General features: G+C 44.0%; 1 protein-coding gene and 1 long non-coding RNA gene across 2 annotated transcripts in view; one reads left to right on the forward strand and one right to left on the reverse strand.

Annotated features, from left to right (window-relative positions):
• Positions 1-11,881, forward strand: part of TANC2 (tetratricopeptide repeat, ankyrin repeat and coiled-coil containing 2) — a 164,910-nt gene that overhangs the window by 55,442 nt on the left and 97,587 nt on the right. The window lies entirely within an intron of this gene.
• LOC108448247 lies at positions 2,907-11,875 on the reverse strand. Its single transcript, XR_001864056.1, has 3 exons — positions 11,535-11,875; positions 9,570-9,732; positions 2,907-8,166 (listed from the first exon to the last, which is right to left on the reverse strand). It is a non-coding gene; the product is annotated as an uncharacterized LOC108448247 (long non-coding RNA).

The raw sequence follows: 11,881 nt of genomic DNA on the forward strand, positions 1-11,881 counted from the left end.
TTCTGTGGCTTTTCCCCACCTGTATTTACATGGAGAGGATTGTGTTGACTTGAACCTTTTAAAGTAAACTGTTGTCTGTGAGCCATGGTGACATGGTGTGTCTTAGCTGGTGGAAGCGTGTTTTTAAGGCTCAAGTCATGCTTTTGAGGGAATAAAAACATAATAAAATAGATGCCAGGCCAGGCTGGACAGTGCTCGGAGCAACCTGGTGTAGTGGAAGGTGTCCCTGCCCATGGCAGGGAGTGGAACTGGATGAGCTTTAAATTCCTTCCAACCCAACCCAGTCTGTGGTTTTGTGATTCTATGAAATGCATTAAAATTATACGTACGGTTGAACTTGCAGTATATCGAGATTTCACCACATTGGTGACATGATGTTCCTTATTGCCTCCAAGAGAAAAAATGCTGGATCAGCTTGATGGATCCATGAGCCGATCCCTTCTGCTGTCATCAGTCAGTTCTCTGGAGAAGGTGGGAAGTGGTGGGGCGGTGGGCACCTCAGTGAGGAGTAAAAGAGATCCAGAGTAGATGTAGAAATCAAACCCAATGGAATGGGAGATTGATTCCTTCCTTACAGGTGAGAGGCGAACTGTTCAGTGCTGATCTGTCAAAACATGCAGGTCCTGCATCTTCCACAGACCTGTATGTCCACACAGCAAGTGGTGTAGTGATCACATTGCCCTCTGTGTTTATTAAAATTCTCCTTCCTCTTTTTAAAAATAATCTTTAGTGCAGAACCTTCTGCTGACAATCCCATCAGTCATTAACACTTCTTGAACTGTGAAAATTCTGTTAGTTTTGTATTTTAGAACACAGTGAGCACTGCCACATGTGCATGGGATGATATATGGTCCTGGTGTCAGCCAGAAATGATAAAGAAAAGACGGGCTATTTTTAATATCTATTATAAAAATAACTGTTACTGAGACTGTGGTAAAACATTTATTAGAACTGCAATTACAAATGCAGTATTAAAGGATTGACCAGTGCAGAATTAATTATTCTAAACAATTTTCAGGCCATAGCAATAATCTTCTCAATATTAAAATGTTTTCATTACATCAGGATCTGGCACAGGATTGTTCCTGGGAATGATTTTTCACTGCTGTTAGCCACTTTGCGGCAGTGGGTGCTCGTGCGTGCGCACGTGGGATTTTTTCCAGGGGGGATTATACAGAACTGACTACTGGCTTGTGGTGTTTAGCATCAGGTTGTGTGTTTGAGTGGGGCTGCACATCCATGAGCATCGTGGGATGGGGGGAGAAGGGGGCTCCGGGCTGTCCTTATCTCCCTGGGTCCCTTGCATTCCTCCTGCCTGGCATGGCTCCTCTTACACTGGCCCTGACGGGCCTGCATGGAATGTGCTGGAAGTATGTCTCATACTCAGCCAGGATTTTCTTGTGTGAAATGGAAGTGTGGTACCTGTTTTCCCTCAGCACATCTCCTGGAATGGATCATGAGGGGTAAGAGAGGAGAGATTTTAGCACACCTGTTTTGGTGCAGAGATGGGGGGTTGATTTTTGCCTTCGTTCTGCTTCACGGGGACTTTATATTGAAAAACCATACCACAGTCTTCATCTCTGTTTTCCACACCCATTTCTTAAACATTTCTGGGATCACTAATGTATAGCTCAATTAGAGTGATCTGGTCGTGCATTGTCTGTCAGGCTCCCCATCCTTGGACCTTCTCAGCCTTTCTCAGCACCACGGCAGCTCCCTGAAACCAGGAGATTTATTGCTGCCTCAGAGGTCATTCTCTGACCTGTTGAGCTTCTATTACAGGAGATGCAAAAGAACAACCTCCCAGTCTTTAGTTTCAGATCCCAAATTTAATTTGCAAGACAGGGAATAATAAATAAAAATCATGTAAATGGAGGGGCAGAAGCCACTGACCCCTGGAATCGCTGCTGAGGGGCTTTTCAAATTAGCCTTTCATTGTAATGAGCATGAGAGTTTAACTCGGAAATGCAATATGACAATTTCTGCATGTAACTTACTCTCTAGTTCTCTTTCTCTGGTCTGGAATATGTTTAAAGACTTTTACTAAACCACTTTTACTAATTTTACTCCAAACATGTTGTACAGAATTTCATCTCTTTTAGAGTTCAGACTGTTAAAACATGGAGAAAATCCCATTTTTCTAGCACTAGTGGTCAGTGCTGCTTTGTTACAGACACTTCTACCTTCTCCCCATCCTCTATTAAGTCTCTTGATCCTTTTGGATTTGCAAGGATAAAAGTGGAGTGCTTCTTTTCGGCTTGGACAGTGTTAGCTTTGCTCTGCTCTTTTGTGTTGAACACCAAACCTGTTTCGTCTAACTTTGAGACTGTTTTGAAACTGAAATTTTCTGTTCAAGGAAACAATTACTGAACATAGCATTTATGTGTTCAGTTCAGATATCTGCAGTTAAGTATCTTAAAACCTGATGGGCTCTGTGTACCTCTCTCTGATCTTTGCTTTTCCACAGTTGCTGAATGCAGGCTCATTTGCTTCCTATAAAAAAATTCCATAAAGTAGGAGAAAAGGAAGTGCTTTAGAGTATCAGGAATGTGTCTCAGTGTTCACACACTTTAAAGTCAGCCTGTGCAGTTTGAAAGTTTAACCAAGAGCCATCTCCTTTGTAAAGAATGCAGATAATTTTCTTTTGTGGGGGGGAAAAAAAAAAAAAAAAAAAGGGTAACCTGATATGAGTCTGACAGTGTCATTTAGTTAAGTGCTTCCATCTGTTGCTTGCTATTTCCCTTACTCATGACCTCTCTTTCTCTCTCCCCCTCCTTCTCCTTTAGCCCCTCTGAGGAAAGCAAAGTTTGTTGAGAGCCCTCGAATCCCAGAGTCTGAGCTTGGCTCCCCAACCCTCTCTGCCCAGAAGCTGGATGTTGATGCATTCTGCCCTGGTAAGCTGCATGCGAAGGCTCTGTGCAAACAGGGGCAACAGGGAGAAAGATTTTTTAAATGTATAATATGGCTCCTTTGGCTAGATGGTTGGTTGGACCTTCCCTAGCCAAGTTTCATTGTCTTGGAAACTTGTATAAGTATTAATTTCTGATAATTGCCCATTTACGTTTGTTTCTTGCAATTTTGTGTGTGGCTGCTCTCCCCTGAGAATAATTTAGAAGGTCTAGAGAGTTGCTTTTGAGAAGATAAAAATGAGCCTATAAACATACTGCTTTAAATTTAATTTTTAATGCTGGTCTGCAGAGAGGCTGGAATAAAGCCCCATTTCAGAAATATCATTAAATCAGCTAAAGCAAAACTGTGGGACCTTGTTAGCTGCATCCAAGAATATTGGGGTTTTTACTTCTATTTTAGTTTTAAAGAAATACCTTCTAATTTATGGATCCTGTAGTAGTTGCTCTGAAATCTATACATGTTGCTTGAGGCCTCTGGTTGAAATATAAATAGAAGTGGGTCACGTCTCTTCCTGGCTCAGCCCCATTCATGTCTGTCAGCTCGGGCAGGCATTGCCTAAATCCTCCCAAGCCCCGGCAGACCCAGCACGTGTGAGCGCCTGGAATCTGCAGCTCGGTATCATTTCCCAGATTCTTCCTAACTTGGAAGTGGCAGCCTGGGGAGGGCTGGAGGCTGTGGAGGTGCTGGGAGAAGGCTGAAAGCAGCAGCAAGTGTTTTGGTGGATTCTGTGCTGAATTCTGCAGTTTCTTCCCCTGGCTTTCCTTGGTTATGAACCAAAGGGATCCATACTCGCTATAGGCTTTTGATGGAAAAAAGAGTGTTTAATGTGTTCAAATGGGGTGCAAATGTGCGACGTCTGCCTCTGAAATCTGTAGCTACGGTAGCCAAGTTAATCAGCTACAGAAATCAGGGTGTTGCTTATTTCTGTGGCCGATGAGCTTGAAGAAGAACTTGTAGAGTACTCAAAATTGGAGGAATTAATTGAATGTGGAGATTGTGAATGTGGGCTTTCTTGAATGTATTGTGTCTGAATGAGATGTTGTCTTAGAAAATCAAAAGACAGTTCCTGTGCTTGGCAATGCCTGATTTGAGGCCACAGTCGCCTTGAAAAGTGCTGCTCCTTTTTCAATCATCATGAATTACAATTAAAATTGTGCTGCTGCTGCAGCCTTTTTTTCTAACTGAATGGCTTCTACTGTCATGTTTATAATTGTTACTAATTATAAACTTATTACAATTGCATCCACAGAGAACTATAATTGAATTGTAAGTTTAAAAAAACATAAATTCCACATTCCCACACCCAGACATGTGCCTCCCCTCTGCCAGAGCTTTGGAGGGCAGGACTTCTGCCAAGCCCAGGAATGGGCTCTGACAATGGGATCTGCAATTCCTTTAATTTCATTTTTTGCTATTTGATCTCCTTCTCTTGCTGATAGTTTAGTGATCTGAAAGGAAAAGTGGAGTTTTGTACTACTTTGAAGTGTCATTAAAGGAACATGAAGCATCACCAAGGAAGGAAAAAAGTGACTACAGCAGAGCTGTCACAGTGGGATCATAGAACCATTAAGGTTGGAAAAGCCCTTGAGAACTATCGAATCCAACTGTAAACCCAGCTCTTCCAAGGCCGCTGTGAAACTGTGTCCCCAAGTGCCATCCTGGTGTACTTGGAATAGGGAAACGGGATAAGAAACAGAACAGTACATGCCAGGGAAGAGCACAGTCTTGGAGTCAAGGTAGAAACTGCAGGTTGGGGATTTGGGTTGTCTCAGGTTCCTTAAATGTGTTCCCAGGGAGCTGTTGGGGAGCCCCTCTCTTCATGTGTGCCCAGGTCCAGGGGCTGTAGCCAGGTTTATGTTGGCAGTGTGGAACAGGCAGGGGAAGAGGGGAGGATAGAATCCACTAGGGAAGGATTTCTGAAGCTGTTCATGGAAGAAACTGCCCAAATTTATGGATTCTTCTGTGAAAGTAGCAGTAATGTGGGGGCTGGAGGTTTTGCTGGTCTGGAAAGCTGGATTGAAGGAGCTCGAGATATGACACCTTGGAAGAAGTAGGTGGTTGGGGGAGGATCCTTGGTAAAGAAGGAAAGAAAGAACAAAGTTGTGGTGAACAACCAGGGACCAAAAGGGACATAGCATCCAGCTCCTGATGGGAAGGTGCAGGAAGAGTCCTACTCTGGATCATGGCAAAGCTTCGGGCACTGCCTGTAATCAGTTTTCCAAGGAAATACAATGCCTTTCTTCTGTGTTAGGCTTACATTAACCCTCTTCTAAAACATGTGCATCTTGTGAAGGATATAGCACACAGCGCTGAATCCCAAACGTTTCCAAGAGTAATGGTGTGAGTTGAAAGAAAGAAAAATTTAGGCTGATGATCTGCCTGGCAGTGGAGGGGAGGTGGAGTGGTTTGTAATGTGATCCCTGACAAAAAATGTAATTAATTACACACTTGAAAGCAGTTTAAAACACTAAATAGCAAAGAAAAGAGTCATTCCTATATATGCAGAGTAACTAATGTTCTATTTCAGTTTGAGATGCCAAGAGGTGAAATTTTGCTCAATATCAAAATGTTTATTTTAAGGCTTCAGGCAAATTTCAGCACATTCCAGGGAGGTGGTTTCCTGAGCAACTGCAGTGCCACCGCTCGGCCCCTCCTGCTGCTGGGGAGAAGACAGAAGACTTGCTTGTGACATCTTTGGGGGGGGGGGATGATGTGCTCCTGACGTTCCAACTCAGAGGAAGGAGAAAGAAGATCACAATACTGAGTGTCTTTTGAGGGAAGTTCTAATACCAAGCACATAGTAAACTTTTGAGCTTGGTATGATTTCCCTTTTTTTTTTGCATTCATTGTATAGAGAAGAGTGTAGATACTTAAAAATTAATTAAATGTTCTTACGTGAAATCAGAAATTGCCCCACATTTTATAGTTGTTGCAACTAAGATGATGACAAAAAAGCTTTTACATGACTTCGAAAAACCCCTTTTTACCAGAATTGTCACAGAATCACAGAATAAGCTGAGTTGAAAGGGACCCACAGTGATCATCAAGTCAAATTATGTTTCTGTAGATGTTTTTGTGTTTGCAGAGGTTATTCAGATTTCAATCCAGCACTTCTTGACTTGAAGAGTCCCTGCTGGAGAAGGAGTTCTTCCTTGTCTCTTGTTGTGTGGGTGGTGAGGCCCTGGCACAGGTTTCTGGTCCCTGGAAATGTTCAGAGCCAGGTTGGATGGGGCTTGGAGCGATCTGGTCTAGTGGAAGGTGGATGGTGGAACTGGACGAGCTATAAAGTCTCCTCCAACCCAGACCATTCTGTGACTCTGTGACTTAGCAGAGACTTTATAAGGAGGGTCTGGAAGGTTTCTGATCCCTCCTCCCTCCTCATCTCTGCTCCAATCCTGCAGACACTGTTCAACAAGAGGCATTTGTGTTTTCCCTCTTGTCAACCTTCTGAAGGCAGAGAGGCTGGGGATAGCAGCCTCACATCCATCATTGCTCTTCGAGGGGCATAACATAGAATAGCAGGAATTGATCTTCAAACCTTTGTTGTTCAACTGTCAAACCTTTTCCGCAATGTAGGGGTTTTCCCCCGCTTTGTCACGCCTCACTCCTGCCAAGAGGCACTGCTTGTGTGGTGAATGGTGTCCTGGCTTCTTGGTTCTTAGTTGTGGTCAGGAGGGCATCTTTCTTTGAGCTGCTTTTTGTTTTTTATGGCAGCTAAAACATGTTTTGACTTCTAAGTGCTCAGAAAACCTCTTGGAAACGATCAGAGATGGATGGTGCTTTCAGGTAATGGCCTTTTGCCTCAGATTAATGCTCACAGTTGCATTTTATGTAATTTATTACCTTGTCATTCTGTTCCAAAGGCTAAGTCTGTTACAACATTATCTTTTAATTTGATTAACTCCTTCTTCAGAAATTTTGGGAGACAAATCTTGAGTGTCTGTTTTGCTTGTTGCACATTAGGCTGGCAGGCGTCTGTTTCCATCCCTGACTGAGTTAGGAATCACTGTGGTGCTGCTGCCACAGACAGGGAGGGGAGTGATTTACCATGGCAGCAGCGCTTGTGTTCATCTTAGCACTCCTTTTTCTCTTCCTTCGCTTAAAGAATCGTTGAGCTTGACATCTGCTTGCTGCTGCTTCTCTCTATCATGTAAAATGTGTGTTTTTCACTTTACACTATCCACATGTTTCTCCTAAACACAACAAAACACTTCCTAGGTGTTAGAAAAAGCCGTTTAAGAGGGAATGCAGGAACCAGCATTGCTTTCTGATTTTTCATGGTGAAAATATAGGTGCTGAGCCAAAAAATCCTACAAAACCCCAAACAAATATAGCCAGCAGGATCCTGCTCCAACCTCTGTTGTATTGAACAGTGACGAACTGGGGGGAAGGAGAGGGAATAATCAAACCAACCGTGATCTGACAAATGGTTTTACTGTTGAACCTTGTGGTTGTCCCAGCACTGTCAAGCCCACTGACCTGCAGGGAATGGGAAATCGTTGTGGTCAGCCCTAATTGCAGAAGAGCCATAATTTGGCACATTGGTTGCTATGGAAGTGATTGACTTTTCTCACACTGCTCCTGGGAGGATGCTACTGGTTCCTTCTGCCATATCAAGAGATGGAAGCAGTTTCAGAATAAACTCCTGTGTTACGAAACAAGCCTCAGTCTGGTCTGAAATTCTGGATTGTAGGGCCGAATACTGAAGGCATTGCTAGAGTTCCAGGTGTGAATCTGTTTGGGATTGGCCACAGACCACTTGTCATTAAGTGTCATGGAGTTTGTTTGAACTGAAAGTTGCAGCTTGGAGAATAGTGGCTGGGTCCAGAGTTTAGGGTTTATTAAATCTTCTTACCAAAGCAGGGTTGTTCAAGATAAGAAGTGAAAATAATATGCATCCCACAGATTATTCCCATATGTTTTAACGAAGCTTCCTGGTGCAATCTGTTAATAATCAACCCTTACAACCTAGGGTTTGGGTTCATCTACCTGGAAGGGGAAAAAAAAAGGGAAAAAGAGGGGGAAAGGCTGTAAATGATCCAAATTCTATTTTTGTGATGAACTGCCCAACTTTAAAGTGTTGTGACTGCTTTCAAAGATGTAACCTAGATGGCTCCTGAGATGTGTGTTGCTTCAGAGACTTCAGCAGCAGCAGTTCCTGCAGCATAGCACCTCTGGCTGCCCATCCGGATGGATCCCAGGGAATTTGAGGAGTTGTTTTGCCTCATCAAGCAGCAGTGCTTGCTTTCAACTGGCCTGTTGGGAAACAGTAACAGTAATTTTTGTGCTAATACTTTGGCTTTTTGAATATTTATAGTTTTCTGCCAGAGAGTAAATATGTACATAAGCAAACCAACCCTGATGGTTATGAAACTGTCATTGATGGGCCTGTGAGGATCAGTGTATAACCTTTCCTTCCACATCTGAGCAGGTGGGACAGATTTCTCATTGACTGAGTGACTCTGGCAGAGGAGTTTCCTCTTCTGGCGTATTACTTTTTGAAAAGAGCAGCCCACACTGATGTTCTTGAATCCCTGAATGGTTTGGGTTGGAAGGCACCTTAAAGATCATCCAGTCCCACCCCCTGACATGGGCAGGGACACCTTCTGCTAGAACAGGTTGCTCCAAGCTCCATTCAGCCTGGCCTTGAACACTGCCAGGGAACATCTGCTTGGAGGCAGCCACAGCTTCTCTGGGCAACCTGTTAGGAAGTGTGTGTGCTGTCAGGCATAGTCCCAGCAAGTGTCCTGCTCTAAAGTGCTCTGCTCTAAAGGAGAGGAAATTTTTGTCATAAATATGTAACTGGAGGAGAGGGGAAAGAAAGTCAGTTATTTCAAAGTGCTGAGGCATTTTAGCAGTGCAGTCAATGAGTGATGCTTCCCTAGATCCATGCTGCAGCTCCCTCAATAAACCAAATAAATCCGTAATTGTTTGCCTTATGATAGTTCTGTTCCTACTCAGCATCTGTCAGGCTGGATTAACTGTGTGTTGGCACATGGTGGGTCCCAGCACAATGACAACCTGACCTGTCAGTGATAGCACCATCCCAGTTGTCTTTGGGCTCCTGCTTGTGATGCCCTTGATGTCTTTACACAAACTTCATCTTCCTTCTTAGTTCCCTGTTGAGTTCTTTAGGAGTTCTTTAGGTGGGGTTTAATTTGAAGTTAGCCTTTGCCTTGTGTTTATGCCTCCCCTAAGTGGAAATACAGGGATGCTAAATGAGGCAGAAAGGAAGGAGATGATGGTTGCTGGAGGTCTTGGTCATGGTTGTGCTGATTAGTGACTAGAGTGACTAATCAGTCCTTCCTTTTTCCTTCTGGCTCAGATATTTATTCACAAATATTTTAGAATCTAGACGAAATGGTCAATTATTCTACTTCTTTTTTTTTCCTACAGTGTTTTGGGATGCTGTTACTTTGTTTAAACTCTTTATGGAGGCAACCCCCTCAGTATTCATTTTACCATTATTGTTAGCTGTAACAATAGAAGGAGGGATGGTTGCATTTGTAGGAAACTGCTCCATTCTTTTATAAGCCTGGTTCCCATGTCCCAGTGCCTATGGATAAAAGTCCTTGAACTTCAGTGATGCTATGGAGAGCTGCCCCTAAGTGAAAATATGCAGTGCTCTGAAAGCCACACCATGACTTGTGCTCTCTTACCAGTTGCTCTGACTTCTTCACCCTCCCCAGGACTGCAGAACAAGAACTTCTTTATTCTTATCCAGCATGACTGTTGTTCCCCTGGTGGAATTGGGTTCATTCGTCAGCACTCCCTCTGTCCCATCTGCTCTGTTCTTCAGGGCAGCACAGCTGCACTTGGACCCTGAAGAAAGGAGATAAATTTGCTCATAACCTCCTGTACCACAGTAGATTTTCTGCTTCATTAAGCAGGATTTTTTGATGTTTTATGTCACTAATTGTTTGACTCCAAATTGCTTGAAAATAATTACCTTAAGTCCAAACATGACCATTTTGGCCAGCTGCCAGCTTGAAAGTACAGCTTTGCTTGGAAGCACTGGTTGTACCAGCCTGGCTTCAAATTCCTCCAGTGCCCTGGACCTTACTGCAGGCTCCAAAATCCTTGTGATTGGACTGAGACTGTAGCAGCCTTCCTCCCTGACTCCTGTGCTTGCTGTTTTCATTTTCTCAAAGTCAAGTCCCCACTGGCTCTTCCATATGTTCCCATGAGGAGTCCCATCCCTGTGGGGAAGCCTTGTCACACCACATGTGCTCAGCACTTAGAACAGGTCCCTGCTGCTGCTCTCCACTCCTGGCTGCTGGCAGAGTCTGCCTGGGGTAGCATTCCTGGGCTCCCTGCTCTATTCCCATCTATTCTTGGCATTCTTGCCTGGCAAGAGGAGCTGTGGTGATGTGTGCAGTTACCTGCATGGCTGTCACCTCTATCTGCCCCCTTCAGTAACTTCAGTGGTGTTTCACCACCTAAATTTTAGGGATGAAATTACAGCTCCTACTGTGTGTAACTTCAGGGCACTGTGAGGACAGTGTGGGTGATATTATTTGAGGTAAGATTTTCATTAATATAGTTTACGCTTTAGAGAAAAGAAATTTTAAATGGATCTCATCCACATGGACAGTAGAATCTTGCCTCTCCAGTCATTGAAGATACACAATTAGCAACAGCCCTGGACATTGGTTCTGTTAGAAAATAGCCCCCAAAAGAATCAGAGAATAACAGACCGTGTTGAGCTGGAAGGGACCACTCCACCCCCTGCCAAGGGCAGGGAACCTTCCACTAGACCGGGTTGCTCTAAGCCCTGCCCAGCCTGGCTTGTTATTCTAAAAGCTGCCAACAGTAGATTATTCCATCTCTGTAGTAGTTACTACATCCAAACAGAACTTTTGAAATCTCGTTCAGGTATGTAATGGTGGTAGGTTTGCAAGATTGTTGTCAATGTTGTAAATGCAAAGACCATAATTTAGTCAGATTTGCTTTTAATAAATTTATCCTGGGCATGTGCTAATAGATCAGATCAGGTAAGGACAAGGCCTTTGTCCTGTCTTGTCTCTTGCTCAGCTACGAACCCATGACCTCCCACTTAACAGTGGTCAAAGGTGACAGTAAAGTGTCACTTGCCTTGCTAAAAGTTTGGCTCGTTATAATGCTTGTTGTGTTTTGACCTGGCAAAGCTACCTTGGAAGAAGGAAAGATGTTGGTCAAAATCCTCTTCTACGGACTCTTCTCCCCGAGATGAGGATGGAAATATTGTTATGTATGTATGTAAATATTTCTGAAAGTCTCTTGCAACTTTATTTGTGCCCCTGTTAGTTCGCCAGAGTTGGCCTTACCACAAGGGAGCAGCTTTTGCAAAATTCTTGTCGGAGTTCTATCACTTGATAGAAATAAATGATGTGAAAAATAAGAGGAAGAAATGTGAGAGGTTTTGAAGCAGAGTTGCTGAAATTAAAGAGATTATTTGGGTGGTTGTGATGCAACATGCTTTTGAAGGTTAGGATTTTTTTTTCTTTTTTTTTTTTTTTTTTCTTTCTCTCATGGAATTTTGTCCCATTTGTTGCTAAGAGACAATAACTACTGATACTTAAGAGAACAAAAGATGTGTCCGGGAGTAGGAGGAGGGGGAAGGGTGCAGCTGGCTGCTGTCTTACCTGAGGAAGGGCAGAGATACTTCGAGAATTTGGCCTGGGGGTGAGGGGCTGGGCTCAGCTCCTGTCTCCCTCTCTCCCTCTCGGCATCAGAGGAGGGACAGCCGCTCTGCGGTCGCTGCCCGGAGGATTCGCTTCCACTGCCGGGCTTTGTCCTCCCACTGTGGGTGAGCCTTTGCTCATTAGAGGAAGTCTCAGTTGAGCTGGGACCCTACTAACACGCGATCTGACTGGGAAGGACCCTCACCACGTATTCCGGTGGCTCAGGGGAAAGCCCGGGGCCCTCCCGTTCCCGGAGGCCGCGTCCCCGGCTGCCGCTGCCCCCCCGCTGCTTTCTGCCTCTGCCCTGG

Source organism: Corvus brachyrhynchos, unplaced genomic scaffold (genome assembly GCF_000691975.1).
Source record: "Corvus brachyrhynchos isolate BGI_N302 unplaced genomic scaffold, ASM69197v1 scaffold47, whole genome shotgun sequence".
In the NCBI taxonomy this organism is placed as follows: Eukaryota; Metazoa; Chordata; class Aves; order Passeriformes; family Corvidae; genus Corvus; species Corvus brachyrhynchos.